This window comes from Heterocephalus glaber, unplaced genomic scaffold (genome assembly GCF_053883595.1).
Source record: "Heterocephalus glaber isolate CG9 unplaced genomic scaffold, H.glaber_assembly_v1.0 deba00001806, whole genome shotgun sequence".
Lineage (NCBI taxonomy): Eukaryota > Metazoa > Chordata > Mammalia > Rodentia > Bathyergidae > Heterocephalus > Heterocephalus glaber.
In genome coordinates, this window is record NW_028258481.1 from 624,646 (window position 1) to 638,143 (window position 13,498).

The 13,498-nt window shown below is 45.7% G+C and overlaps 1 protein-coding gene across 3 annotated transcripts in view; it reads left to right on the forward strand.

The window, feature by feature from the left end:
* The first annotated feature begins 9,695 nt into the window (after positions 1-9,695).
* The window catches only part of LOC101717683 (membrane-spanning 4-domains subfamily A member 12-like), a 30,031-nt gene continuing 26,228 nt past the window's right edge, over positions 9,696-13,498 (forward strand). Inside the window, exon 1 of one of the 3 annotated variants that reach the window (XM_004874263.4) lies at positions 9,696-9,808. The gene's annotated coding sequence lies outside the window, so the exon portion shown is untranslated. Of the gene's footprint in view, positions 9,909-11,850; positions 11,887-13,498 lie in introns of those variants that run through there. The other 2 variants (XM_004874262.4, XM_087203808.1) reach the window with 2 other exon arrangements.

Consider the following 13,498-nt stretch of genomic DNA (forward strand, 5'->3'; position numbering starts at 1 on the left):
CAATACATACTGCCTGATTCCATTTCCACAAAAGGAAAACTACACGAAGGCTTTGGAAGTCCACTAGTTGATTCGCTTGTGGAGAGACACACGTATCTTCCAGGTGCAGGGGGTGCTCTCTTGATGTGTGCAGTGATGATTCTCCAAGCGGCAGACTTGCAGTCCCCTAGTAAGAATGTTACACGTCAGTGTTTATTTTTGAAATTACCTCTGTGTGATCTATTACAACATATAAGAGGAAAAACATTGAAACTTGTCAATAGGTTCAGAAAAAGAATCTAATAAAATTCATACATATTCGTGATTTTAAAAACTACTGGTGATATCCTTTTGCTGATAAATAATGCTTATCAAAAGCTTGACGATGCAAACATGGAAGTGCTCATATTAAATCAGGCAATAAGAGAGGTAAACTTTCACTGCTACTGATCAACACAGGAATCTGACATCCTGGTTAATGAGATGGGGCAAGAGAATGTTATAAATTTTGGAAAGGAAGGACAAAAACTGTATTTTAAAATGATATCCATGGCTTTTCTGGGGCCACACAGTAATCTGCCTCTGTAGAGAACAGTGGATTTATCCATGATATCAATATTTATTATATTCTACTCACATTTATTGGCACCTGATTTTCTTCCCCATTAAGTGGTAGCACTTTTGTATTTGCCTCAACACAGAGCACTTAAGGATTTTGTGGTCAATGAGTGGATGAAATATGTGCAGGTGACCCCAGAAAGCCAATGAGTCCTACTGGAATCCTGGCAGGTAAACTTGGAGGTTGGGAACCCTTAAAGCAACATTTGTTTCTGAAAAAAATCTGAAATTATAAAAATCATTGTTAGCATACTTGTCACCTGTGCAAACTAATAGCTTCATACCAATATGTTTGTTCTGAAATGGCTTGGTGACATTTTGTATCCATTCCAGCTAATGTGCACCATAAGGATGAATGTCAGCAGCTTTATTTTTGCATCGTTTGGTCTGCTTCTAATTGTATTCAAAGTCACATTCTTTCTAGCACACAGAAAAAATTTGAATGGCCGCATGTGAGTACAAAGTTTTGCAATACTTTTTTTCACAAATCCCAATACTTTAAACTTGTTTATAAATAAGCAGAGATTGTTCAGCTGTCAGACAAATGTGGGCATGACTGAAATTATTAATTCATATTTGACATGACCACAAATACTAATGCCCTCAAATAAACAAATAAACAACTCCATCACCTCAAAAACCCTCAAGATGTCAAATTAAGGTTATTCCATAACACAGAAGAGCTTATACCTAGATTATTGTGACCAGTGAAGGATGTTGGTAAAGAAACATACACACACACAAAGCCAAATACAGCTAATTCTTCAAATATACATGGATCAAAGCTTCTCATAGACTCAGCATGCTAGATCAGTCTGGAGATCAAGATCTCCCAATCCCAGGAACAGTGCCTGGCATTTAATAGATGTCCAATAAGTGTTTGCTGAATAAATAAATGAATGGATGTTTGTTATTTAACTATCCCTTCAATACTGTTCCCAGATTTGCACATAAAATACTCCTGAGAATCAGAAATTGTAAAATCTCTGTACACCACAAGGAGGTACCACATCCTTGAATGGGCCACAAATTCACCTTTTCTTGACAAGTGGCTAACCATCTCATTTTAACTGAACCAGGTATACCAGGTGTGCAAGTTGAAATGGAAGAAAGATGAGTTTCTCAATCCTGGGGTCCCCAGTTTTTTAAGTCACTGAAGCTCCTATATTCCAGAGAGGGGCACCAGGATGGCAGGATTTCACAGACCTGGTAAAATTAGGACAACAAAAGGAAATCAAATCTTTTGCAACAAATTTAAATGATGACAGGATTTGTCTTAATTACTTTCTCATTGCCAAGACACAATACACAGTGCCCACAACTTAAAGGAGGAAAGGTTTATTTTGGCTCACAGTTTGCAGAGGTTTCACTGTATAGTTGGCTGGCTTTAAGGCAGGGAGACATGGCAGTGGCAAAGGAGAAACAGCTCGTGGCAGGGCAGCAGGAAGCAGAGAGATCAAAGGAGGAGGAGGGGGAGAGACTTTTAGGCCACGCCCCCAGTGCCCCACCTCCTCTACCAGGCTCCCCCTTCCTGACACCACATTGAGCTATAGACCCATCAGTGGACAAATCCACACTGAGGAGTACCTCACCCCCGTGATCCAGTCACCTCCCCAAACCCTCCAATGAGCACATGAGGCTTTGGGGAGACATCCAGATATTAACCACAACAGGATGGTTGGGCAGATGTTTGCATCCATTATTTCTGAAATCACATCACTGGTGTTCACGTCAGGAATACACTTAGTGTTTAGTGGTCTGTTATACACTGCAGGCGTAGTGGAGCAGGAAGGCTGGAGGGATCTCTACCTTTTTGGAGGTTTTGTATTTGCAGGTTTTAGAAGTAAATAAGAACACTTTAAATATTTATTGAGCAACTAGCTAATAGGCCTCCAAGAATATCACTCATATTTGCACAAACACAAAAGATAGCAAACAAAGGCTTAAAAGAAATCACAGTCCATTCAAAGCTCACCCTGACACACTCCCTGGAATCTCCTTTCTTAAACATTGTGACCGAACTTTATTGAAAAAATTAAGTAACAACAATGTTTGGAAGTATGACATGCCACATCCCTAAGCTAGGATAAAGACATAGTAAGAACAGAAGTTTTCAAGGAGCAGGCACAGTGTGGAAAAACCTTTAGTATGAGTTTTCTACTTTTAATACCTAAAAATGTATTTCATGGCCAATACTGGAAGGTGCCACCCTGGAACTCCATTAGTATTGTCATTGTGTACAGCGGGTTGATTTATTCCCAAATGGCAGAAATCTGAGACTTAGTAAATACAAGGATGCTCAAACAGTAGTAAATGTTTAAATTTTTTTTAATTTATTACAGTAAAAGACATATGGCTATGGATCTCCCTCAAAATACCCTCTTTACTTCGAACATGCTTAACCCATCATCCTACTCATTTCTGAAGCAGTTCTGGAAGTCCTCTCTCTTGAGTGTCTTTGTGAAGTGCTGTATGATCAAAAGCATGTTGAATACTGCTGCCGAGCGCCATCCAACAGAAAGGCAGCCTGGTAAAAACATGACTGTGTGTCCTCATCCACCTTAGTCACCAGATCTGTCCACTGGATCTGGCACCGTATGACTTCTGGCTCTTCCCTAAAGTCAAAATGATTGTGAAGAGTCATTTTGAATTGATTCAGGTCATCAAGGCACCCACAAGAGCGTAGGTAAAGACACTCACAACAGAGGACTTCAAGGTGGCAAGAATGACAGGACAAGTGTGTTCAAACCAAGGGGGAGCATTCTGAGGGGACTTCGTGGCAACATCTTTTTCTGTAACAATTGTTTTTAATTTTAAGTGTTCACCGTATTTTTCATTCACACAGCGTATTTTGTGTGCCAACACAGCAACCTCTGAGGCCAGAAACAACCACAGTCCTTTCCTATGGCACAGCAGTTTGGAAATTATGGGCCCTCATTTCTTTTCCTCCCTGGGGCCTCACATCATCCTGGACAACCGAAAGCTATGAGAGCAGCAGCACCAAGAAACTGCTGATACTGCGCACTTCAAACAGTGCTTCATAAACAGACCATTGGTTCTCATAAGAACTGGTTATCAAAGTATTCTCATGTACGTGTTATTCTAGACTGAAATGTGAAGCCATCTGTGATGGCACGAGGAGGTTAAAATTAAGTTAGCTTGGGCCGGGGATTTAGCTCAGTGGTTTCGCCACCTGCTGCACAAGCGCAAGGACCCGAGTTCAATCCCCGGTACCAAAAAAAAAAAATTAAGTTAGCAAATAGTAAGTTTCAGGTTCTGTAATACATCTTGCAAAGTGGGGTTTTAGTGTAGATTGAGCATTTATTCACTCTATAAATCAGAATCTCAATATTTTATACCACAAATCATGGTTGAAAATATTTTAACTGGAGTATTTTGGTGAAAATCATGTCCCCCAACCAACCTTAAAGAAATAATACTCTCCAAAAAAATCTGGATTTAAGGAAGATCATAGCTTTCTAGTCATTTTGCCAGGAAAACTGGTGATAAGATCAATCAAAACTAAAGAAAATGACACAGAAAACACATAAAATTATAAGATTAAAACAATAAAATCGAGAGACATTTACCCCAAATTAATTCTCTGTCTTTAAATCATTGATATCAAATATTCTTCCTGGTAATTCTCATTCAGTTTAACATGAGCAGCTGTCTATGGTGTCCAGTGATAATTAAAGAATGCCATTAGCATTTGGGAGGATGCCTGTCCAAGTAATGTATACCTGGGATCTTCCAAAAGGTATTCTCATTATCAGAACACCTTTGAGGGCCCAGGCAAGATCTGTCAGTCAGGTCTTAATTGCCTACCTGTCAAAGACAAACTCCTGCTCACCCTAACCCTCAGACATGTTCAAATCAAAGATTCTCGTAAGGGCCACTAATGACAATAAAGTCATGCAGCATAGTCTGTCTGTAGCCTGTTCCAGCGTGCAGAGAATCTAGACAGGTCATGGATAGTCTTCATGAATGCTGGCGTCATTATATGCATGAAAACAATTTGGCAGACTCTACTGCAAACTGGGTTTTGTGGCAGCCACTTTAATCATCCAAACGATGGGGTTGTTGTACAAACCAAAAAGAGGAAGCAAACTTAGTAATATTATATTTGCATTTTAAATGATATAGACATCAGATATTACAATTAAAAGATTCTATGTACATATAGTGCCAAGGGTATGATTTTAAATGTAGATATACTATCTGTAACTCTGACGATATTATGAAAATATACATATAAGAAAACAGAGCTCGTGAACTGAAGAGTCTGCCAAATTAGGATAGTAGACACCTGAGAGAGCGGAGGAAGAAGGAGGAAGGGAAGAGAGGGGTCTGGAGTCAAGTCCAGCATTCAGTGATACTAATGTTATTTTAACTTCTCCGAGCCTCACTTCTAATCAGGATAACAATGAGAATGCTGCCTACCATGAGGGGGTTCCAAGTGGACTCAATGATTAGAGCACACAAAGCATTTTGCACCCTGCCTAGCCATCTCGCAGGTGCCCGTTACGTGTCTGTCATTCCCATTATGACCACAGCACAGACAACCTCTGCACAATGGCACTGAGGGTACCGGGTGGTGGCCCTAGCGTTAGAGGGTGAGTTTTCCCAAGTTTCCCACAGTGTCCTATTGCCTTTGTATTTCTAAAGATTTTAGGAGGTGAAGATCTCCGAGGAACATGGATTCTCTTCCCGTGTTTAGCAAAGTGGAATGATGCCTTCAGCCTATTTGTGGGTCTTCTCCAGCACAGAGATGTTGCTGGCACAGAAAGCAGCCAGCTGAGGGAGGCAAGCACTTCACCAAGGTGACCGCCACGTATGACTTGAGTGTTTCACCTCTCTGGCTTCTCTATGAACCCAGGTTAAGGATTCTCATCTCAGCAGGAAGTTTTTGTACCCAGAACTGCCCCTGAATGCTGAGCTGAAAAGGTCTGAACCAAAACTGTCTGTTCAAAAATGAAGAAAATTGTCTCTGGATAAGATTTTGGAATTAGGGGCGTGTATCCATCTCTCTAGGAGGCAGTGCTTCGGCTCCATATTGTTTCAAGCTCAGATCTAGGGTATCTGAAGGACAGTGCTTTGGAGTGCAGTCTGCTGGGTCTGTGGCCTCTGATTCCCAAGGGTCTGCTTATCCCTGTCACCCGGAGCCCAGGGGTAACGGAAAGTGATATGCTGGGAGAGGAGAGGGAGGAGGCCCTGTTTTCAGACCCTGCCAGCTATAGATGAGGCCAGTGAGACACCAGTGATTTCTTTGTCCACTCTGTCCACCTCCAATAGCAGTCTTGGAATTCTAATTCATTCACAGCTGACTAAAAGCAGGACAAATTTTGCTCTGCTGGGAGCGAGGGAATTAAAGATTCCCAATTGTGTGAGAAAAACGTAAGAAAATGTCAGGTCAGGTCATGTGTGGACATGAATAGAGGCGTGAACCCCACTGATTCCACACTTACCAAACTCTACCCCAGACCTTTGGGATACAAGTGCTAGGAATATGGGTGTCTTAGTTACTTTTCTCATTGCTGAGACAAAATAACAAACACCTCAAGTTAAAGGAGAAAAAGGTTTATTTCAGGTCACAGTTAGTAGAGGTTACAGTCCATAGTCAGCTGGCTCTAAGGCAGGACGGTGTGGCAGAGGGGCATTGCAGAGGAGAAACAGTCCATGGCAGGGTAGGCAGGAGGGAGCAAAGCATCAAAGCAGCAAAGAAACAGCACCCTCTCCCTTTTATCCCTTCCAGGCTCCCTGCTTTCTGGGTGGCACCACTCACACCAGAGTGACCTTCCCATTATCCACACCCAGGACTATGATAAACCAATCAGTGGACTAATTTAGTAATCATGCACCCTTAATCCCAGTATCACACACCCTATTCAAGCGACCTTTGAAACTCCCCCCATCAGCACATGCGGCTTTGCGGGGACATCTAGATACAAGCCATAGCAATGGTACTCTGAAATAAAGGACAACTTCTCAAGGAACATTTACCATATAACTGGAACGCCATCAACAAGGAGCACAAAACTTTAGGCAACTTAACTCAAAAGCCATCAATGACCAAGAGGTAGAGATCTCAAAGCTCTATATTGCCTGTAATGACATTCAATCCATTAAATATATTGAGAAAAGGAGATGTTTTGACTGTGTAAAGAAAGATGTAGCATGAGGATACCAAGAAAAATGACTGAATCACAGCCCAATAGCACTTGAATAATGCAAAGGTCTTCATAAAGAGAGGGAAATCTAAACAAGGTGAGGAGCTTGCTGAAGTGGACACAGGAAGTTCACAGGAGGATGTGAACACAGCGTGGGGGCCAGGGTGAACTGCACAGGCACCTGCCTGAGGTGAGGCGTGGGAGGTGGAGAAGGGGCAGGTAAAAATGCAGCTAGGAGAGCACAGCAAAACAGCTCTCCAGACTAGGCGATTAGGGAGTGGCTCTCCATTCCTTGGCAAGGTGGTCAAGTGGCAGGTGCTGCTCATGACTACCACAGGAAAAGGAGAAAGAGCAGCTTTGGGTTCGAATATGAATTCAGCTCATTCTCCTATTTATGTCTTCTAACTGCAAGGCTGGAAATGTGTACCTGCAGTTTGGCGGAGAGGCCTAGAATCCAACTTTGGGAATTATAAACTTGCAGACGACAAACTAACCTTAGCTGTAAAAACCACTGCCCCATGCAGAGCCTGGGAAGCCACTGATGCAAAACACAAAGACTCAAGTGGCCGAAATGAACTCAAGACCTGGGTAAAGGGCAGCTCTGTGACACTAGAAAGCAAGCACTGGCCGGAGTAAAGTGGCCCAAGTTTTAGGTTGGATCCCTGAGCAGAAAGAAAGAAGAGTGCTCGGAACCAAAAGCAAAACAAACAGCATGCACACAACCAACGACTGAAGCCCTGCAGGGAACGGCAGTCCCTGGGTGCTAGGCCTCTCCAGGCTCTCTGTGGAGGGCTGGCCTGTGCCTGGAAGGAGGGGCAGGGACAGGAGGGAAGCTGCAGAAACACCAAAGAGAGCCATCCAGAAACTTCTGAATATTGACTTATGTTCTGTGAATTGCCTACAGTTCTATCGTCCACATGGCACTGCATAAAATACAACCTTATCTACCTATAATGAAGTCCTGAACTGCTTTCCACTTACTCTAAATTCTTCCATCACATGGAAGCAATTATCAAGCATAGCCTTTTGTTCTTAACAGTTAAGTTCTGTTCGTTTGACTTGAAAACTAAATGTGCATGTTTATTTGTGAGGTAGACAGCTTATGAAGTATGGTTGTCACGTTTCTTAACTAAAAAGAGAAAAGAAAAAGGGAAGAGGATGAAAGGGGAGGAAGGAGGGGGGAGGGGAAGGGAGGGAAGAAGGGAGGGAGGAAGTCAAAGCAGACGTGTGTCTTTCCTGGGGTAACAAACTCAGTGCTGTGAATGTTCCCCTTATCACCCCTCCAAGTGGCCTCTTCAATGAATGCTGTTATCAAAGGGTAAGCTAAAAAGAGCAAGGGCTGGGATTTAGCTCAGTGGCACCGCGCCCGCCTTGTAAGCACAAGGTCCTAAGTTTGATCCTCTGTACTGGAAAAAAACGGGGAAAAAATAGAAAGAGCAGAGGGTGACAAGCATCACCTCTGTGTTACCAGGAGTGTGTCCTTCGCCAGAGTCCCTGAACTGCTGGTTCCGAGTCCCCCACCAGGTCAGGGGCAGCAGGTAACTGGGAAGAGGCAGTGGAGTTACTCCGTGACTTAGGGCAAGACCACTTTTCAGCAGCGTTAATGACCCCTGACCGACCCTTTCCTTACCTCAGGTTCGTGGCACAAGGAGACCCTTCTTTGTTTGCATGTTAGAGATCGGAGACGACGTGACCTCGCTCCAGTATGAGAAAGTTGAAGAGTGAATGAGAAAGATCATCATTTTGCGCAAGATGCTTCCCAGAAAGTACCCGTTCCTGAAGTTTGTCCTGATGTTGCTTTTTCTCTCTACTCAGTTATCTCCTCTGCAAAAGCCACTCCCTGTTTTCAGTGTGTATGCTCTTTAAAGTGCTTTCTGCTTTGACACATAGAAACCTGTGCTCACTGCACGCGCACACAGCCGGGGCTTTGCGTGTTTCCACCTGGGCGAAGCTGGCACCGCCCTCGATGCCACGCACATTTCCTGGCCTCTCACTGTCCCGCCTCCTGCTGTTGCCCTGGCAGAGAGGGTTGTGAAAGCCCTGAACTGAGATCGCCCTGGCTGGGTGTGAAGGCCCCTGCAGCCGTCCGGACTTGTCTTGTGTGACTGAAACTCTGGGCCCTGCAGCCCTTACTAACCTGTTCCTCCCCGCGCCCACTTCTACTGTGCGGCTGGGGGTCCGACTCTCCTAGTTCCACACGGTGAGGCCTGCACTGCTCTCTGCGCCGCCTGCGGCTTTCCCTTCGCATGCACAAGGTCCAGCAGTGCCTCTCCGAGGGACGATTTCCTTGTGTGTCACCCAGCCTTTGTCCCACTGAGGTGTGTGGGGGCGAGCGCTGGGAGGACTCCACGAGTGATCGCGTGGACACGGGCATCCGTGCCCTCCCGTGACCGAGCCCCGTGGCTCTCTGAGCAGAGGGAGGGAGCGGGAGACACGGAGACACGGGAGACACGGCCACAACACGCAAAGCCACCGCCAGAGGGCGCCTCGCCCCCGGGCCGAAGGGAACCTCTGTCCCTAGGCTCCCGGGCGAGGGAGCACAGAGGAGGGGCGCGGCCGCCCGCGTGGGGAGCGGGCCCAACCCGGGGCTCGGTCTGCAAGGCCGCGTGGTCCGTCTGGGGCTGCAGAATCGCAGGAAACCACGGCGCGTTCGGGCCACGGCACCACCGGGCTGAGCGCGGAGTTGGCGGCCCGGGCGGGGGGCGGGGGGGGCCTCGCGGGAGCCCTGGCCACGTCCATGGGCAGCGCGGGGCCTCGCGAGGACGGAGGGGACCAGGGCCGCGGCGGCCGGTGCCGGTGCCGGGCGGGTCCGGAGGGTCCTGAGGGTCCTGAGGGCTGCGGACACGACCCTCGCCCTGCGCTCGGGGTCGAGAGTGGGGACGCCCGGGACGCCGCGGGGCCACCTGAGCTCAGGGCTGCCACCTGCCCCCGGCCTCCCCCGCGGGGACCGTTTCCCTCCCGGCCGGTCGTTGAGGGGCGGCTCGCGGTCGCCCCGCCTCCGTCGGGACGCAGACCTGAGGGGGCGGCGCCGTGGCCCGGCCGTGAGTAAGGGCAGCGGGAGGGGGCCCAGCCCCTGCGCGCCTCGGCGACCGGACCTAGGAACCGGACCAGACCTGATTTCCTACCATCGCTCCGCCCCAGGTGTCCCCGCCCCTAAGCCGTCCTCGCAGTGCGCACCGCCTGGACCTGAAGTCGCGGGCGGCGGGGTCTCCCCCAACGCAGGCCAGGCCGGCGGGTGCGGTAGCGGCCGGGCCGAGGCGCCGGGACCCACTGCTGCACCTGCGCCAGCCCCGGAGGGTCAGGGCCCACGACGGTGCCCGGCCCGAGTCCACAGTTACAGAGAGGAGTGATGCGAGCATTCGAAGCAGTGTGTGTGCGTGTGTGCGCGCGCGTGTGTGTGTGCTTGAGTCAGTGTGTGTGTGTGTGTGCACGCGTGTGTGTGTGTGTGCACGCGCGTATGCTGGTGTCCGTATGCGCATGTGTGTGAGTCAGCGTGTGTGTCCATGTGTGTGAATCCCGGTGATGGAACTGAATGTGATCAGAAACGGGTCAGAAATGGCCGGGTGTGGTTTGGAAACCACGCTGGGAAGGCAGGCAGAGGTGCCCTGGAAGAGCCCTGGTGGGTCTGGATTCTGCTTTCAACAGGAGTCTCCTCAGACAGAGCCCAGAACCAGCTCTGTGCCCGGATGCAGCAGTGACCTGGGAGGGCAAGGGGAATGTTCATCAGACAGCCAAGGAAAGCAGACCACTTAACGGGTTTGCCTAATAATCCCAGCAAAAGAAACAAAGCAGATCGTATGTCAGCTCCGACACTGGCCTTTGTCCACCATTCCTAGCCATGCTTTTTTGGATGTGCTGTTGGATTTGGTTTGCTAGTATTTTCTCAGGGATTTTTGCATCAAAGTTCATTGCAGATATTGATCAATAATTGTCTTTTATTTTGTAGAGTTCTTTTTTTTTTTTTTTTTTTTTGGTACTGGGGATCGAACTCGGGACCTTGTGCTTTCGAGGCAGGCAGCAGAACCACTGAGCTAAGTCCTCAGCCTATAGAGTTCTTGACTGACTTTGGTACCAGGGTAATGTGAGCCTCATGAAATGAATTTGGAAATATTGCCCTTCAGTTTTCAGGAAGGGTTTGAGGAGATCAGGTTAGTTCTTTAAACAATGGTAGATTTCAGCTGAGAAGCTGTGAGTTCCTGCCTTTACTTTGATGGGAGATTTTTATCAGTTTTTCTTTACTGATTGAATCTCTTCCCTTATTGTTTATCTGTTCAGATTTTCTATTTGTTAATGTTTCGGTCTTGATTAGTTTTTACAGTTCTAGGAATTTATCCAGATCTTCTAGGTTGTCTAATTTATTAGTGTATAATTCGTAATGACTTCTGTATCATCATTTATTATTTTTCCTTTCAATTCTGATTTCAGTTGAATATTGTCTCCATAAGTCTAACTAAAGATTTTTTTAATTTGCTTATCTTTAGAAGACTGTCTTATTGATCCTTTGAATTTCTCTGCTATCAGTTATAATTTCTCTTCTTTCACTTCTGATTTTGGTTGAGTCTTATTTCTTTCTTTTTTTCTTAGCTAGTCTAGCTAAAGATTTGTTGACTTACCTTCAAATAACTGGCTTCTTGATTTTTTTCTGTTATTTTTCTAGTCTCTATTTCATTTATCTCATCTCTGATCTTTATTATTTCTTTCCTTGTATTGGCTTTGACCTTTTCTCTTTTTCTACTTCCTTGAGATGTAAAGTTAGATTGTGTATTTGAGACCTTCACTTTTCTTCACATAGCTTTTTATTTCTATTACCTTCCCCCTTAGAAGTACTTTTACTATTTACTATAAGCTTTGATATAGTGTTTACATTTTTGTCATGAAATACTTTTTTTTACTTTGTCTTTTGATTCCTTCTTTAAAACATGGGTTATTCAGAAGCACACTGTTGAATTTCCACAGATGTATGAGAATTTCAGTTTTCCTTACTAATTTCTAGTTTCATATCATGATGGTTGGGAAAGAGGGCCTAAGGTAATTTCAATCTTAAATTTTTTTTTAGATTAGTGCTATATTTTGAATGTTTGCTGCATGAAGAGTGTTAAGTGACATCTTGAAATTGCAGGTAGGCCATGAGGCCTCCGCCATCCTGAATGGGTGGTGCTGTTGTGGTGGGAGCGAGCTCACAGTGGAGGTCAGCCCCATTTGCCCCTCACTTCTTGCCCTCTGTCCGTCCATCTGCTGTGGGAGGAGGCAGCAAGAAGGCCTCACCAGGTGCCAGCCCCTCCTCAGACTTCTGACCCCCCCAGACCATGAGCCAGTCCACTTCTGCCCACTGTAGATTACCACCTTGTGTATTCTGTGAAGCAGCACAAAACAGAGGGCGAAAACTTATCTGAAGGCCTAATTCAAAGTGTGTTCTGGGGAAGGTGCCTGGGGACGGGGAGCCTGAGAGAAGCATGCTCTCTGCTGCTGTATGTGTCTGTTAGGCCCATTGATCCAAAGCATAGTTCAGGCCCCAGCCCCGCTGTTTCTTTACAGATTTGGAGGAATTCTGGACTATATCTTCACTGCCAAAAGTGAAGCACTGAAATTGCCTGCTATTGGACGCCAGTGTGGTGGCATACGGCTGTAGTCCCACCACTCCTGAGGGTACCACTGGGCATCGTGGCACACCCCTGTCATCCTAGCATCCAGGAAGCTGAGGCAGGAGGATCACCATGAGTTTGAGGCCAGCCTGGGCTACTTTGTGAATCCAAGGCCAGACTGAACTCCAGAGAAAGACCCTGTCTCAAAAAAAAAAGGAAAAGAAAAGAAAAAAGAAATTGCCTACTGCTACTGTATTAATCTATCCCTGCTTCGGATCTATTAATATTTGCTTTGTGTATTTATATTCTCTGATGCTGAGTGCACGTACATTGCAACCGCTATGCCCCGTTAAGGAACGGACTCCTTTGTCATCATGTCATCGCCCTCTCTGGCTCTCTTACACTTCCCAAGTTCAGGCCTGTTTTGTAAGTGGAGCTGCCCGTGCTCTCTGGTTACTGTTTACGTGGACTCTTTTATCCCTTCTCCCTCAGCCTGTGTGTTTCTTTAAAGGCGAAGTGAGTCTCTTGCAGGCACCTGGAGTTTGATCTTGTCTGTTTTTTATTCAGACCCTGTATCTTTGGATCAGAGAATTTAATCCAGACAGACAGGGACTTGCTGTTGCTGCTTCAATCATTGTTTCCCATTCTGTGTTTCCTTTGTTCCTTTCTTGCACTCTGACTGTTTTTCTTTGTGGTTTGTTGAATCTTTGCTGTGGTGTGCTTTGATTCCTTCCTTCTTATCGCTTGTGTATCTATGATAGGTTTTCCCTTTGCAGTCAACATAGGCTTACATAAAACATATTCTCTAGACTGTCTATTCTAAACTGATAAAAACCTAACTTTGGCCACAATCAAAAGCTCTGTGTTTTTACTCCATTCACAATTCATGTTTCTGTTGCTATGATTTACATCTTTTTATACTGCTTCTCTTTTAACAAGTTAATGTGTCTCTAGTTATCTTTAATAGTCTGGTACTAGAATTATAAGGGTTTTCACACCACCATTAGGATAGTAGAGTATTCTTAATTTGTCTGTATATTTACCTTGCTAGGGAGCTTTACACTTTCATGTGTCTTCATGTTATAATTAGGAGCCTTCGTCAACTTGAAGAATTTCCTTTAGCATTCGCCATAAGGCAGATGAAGGCAT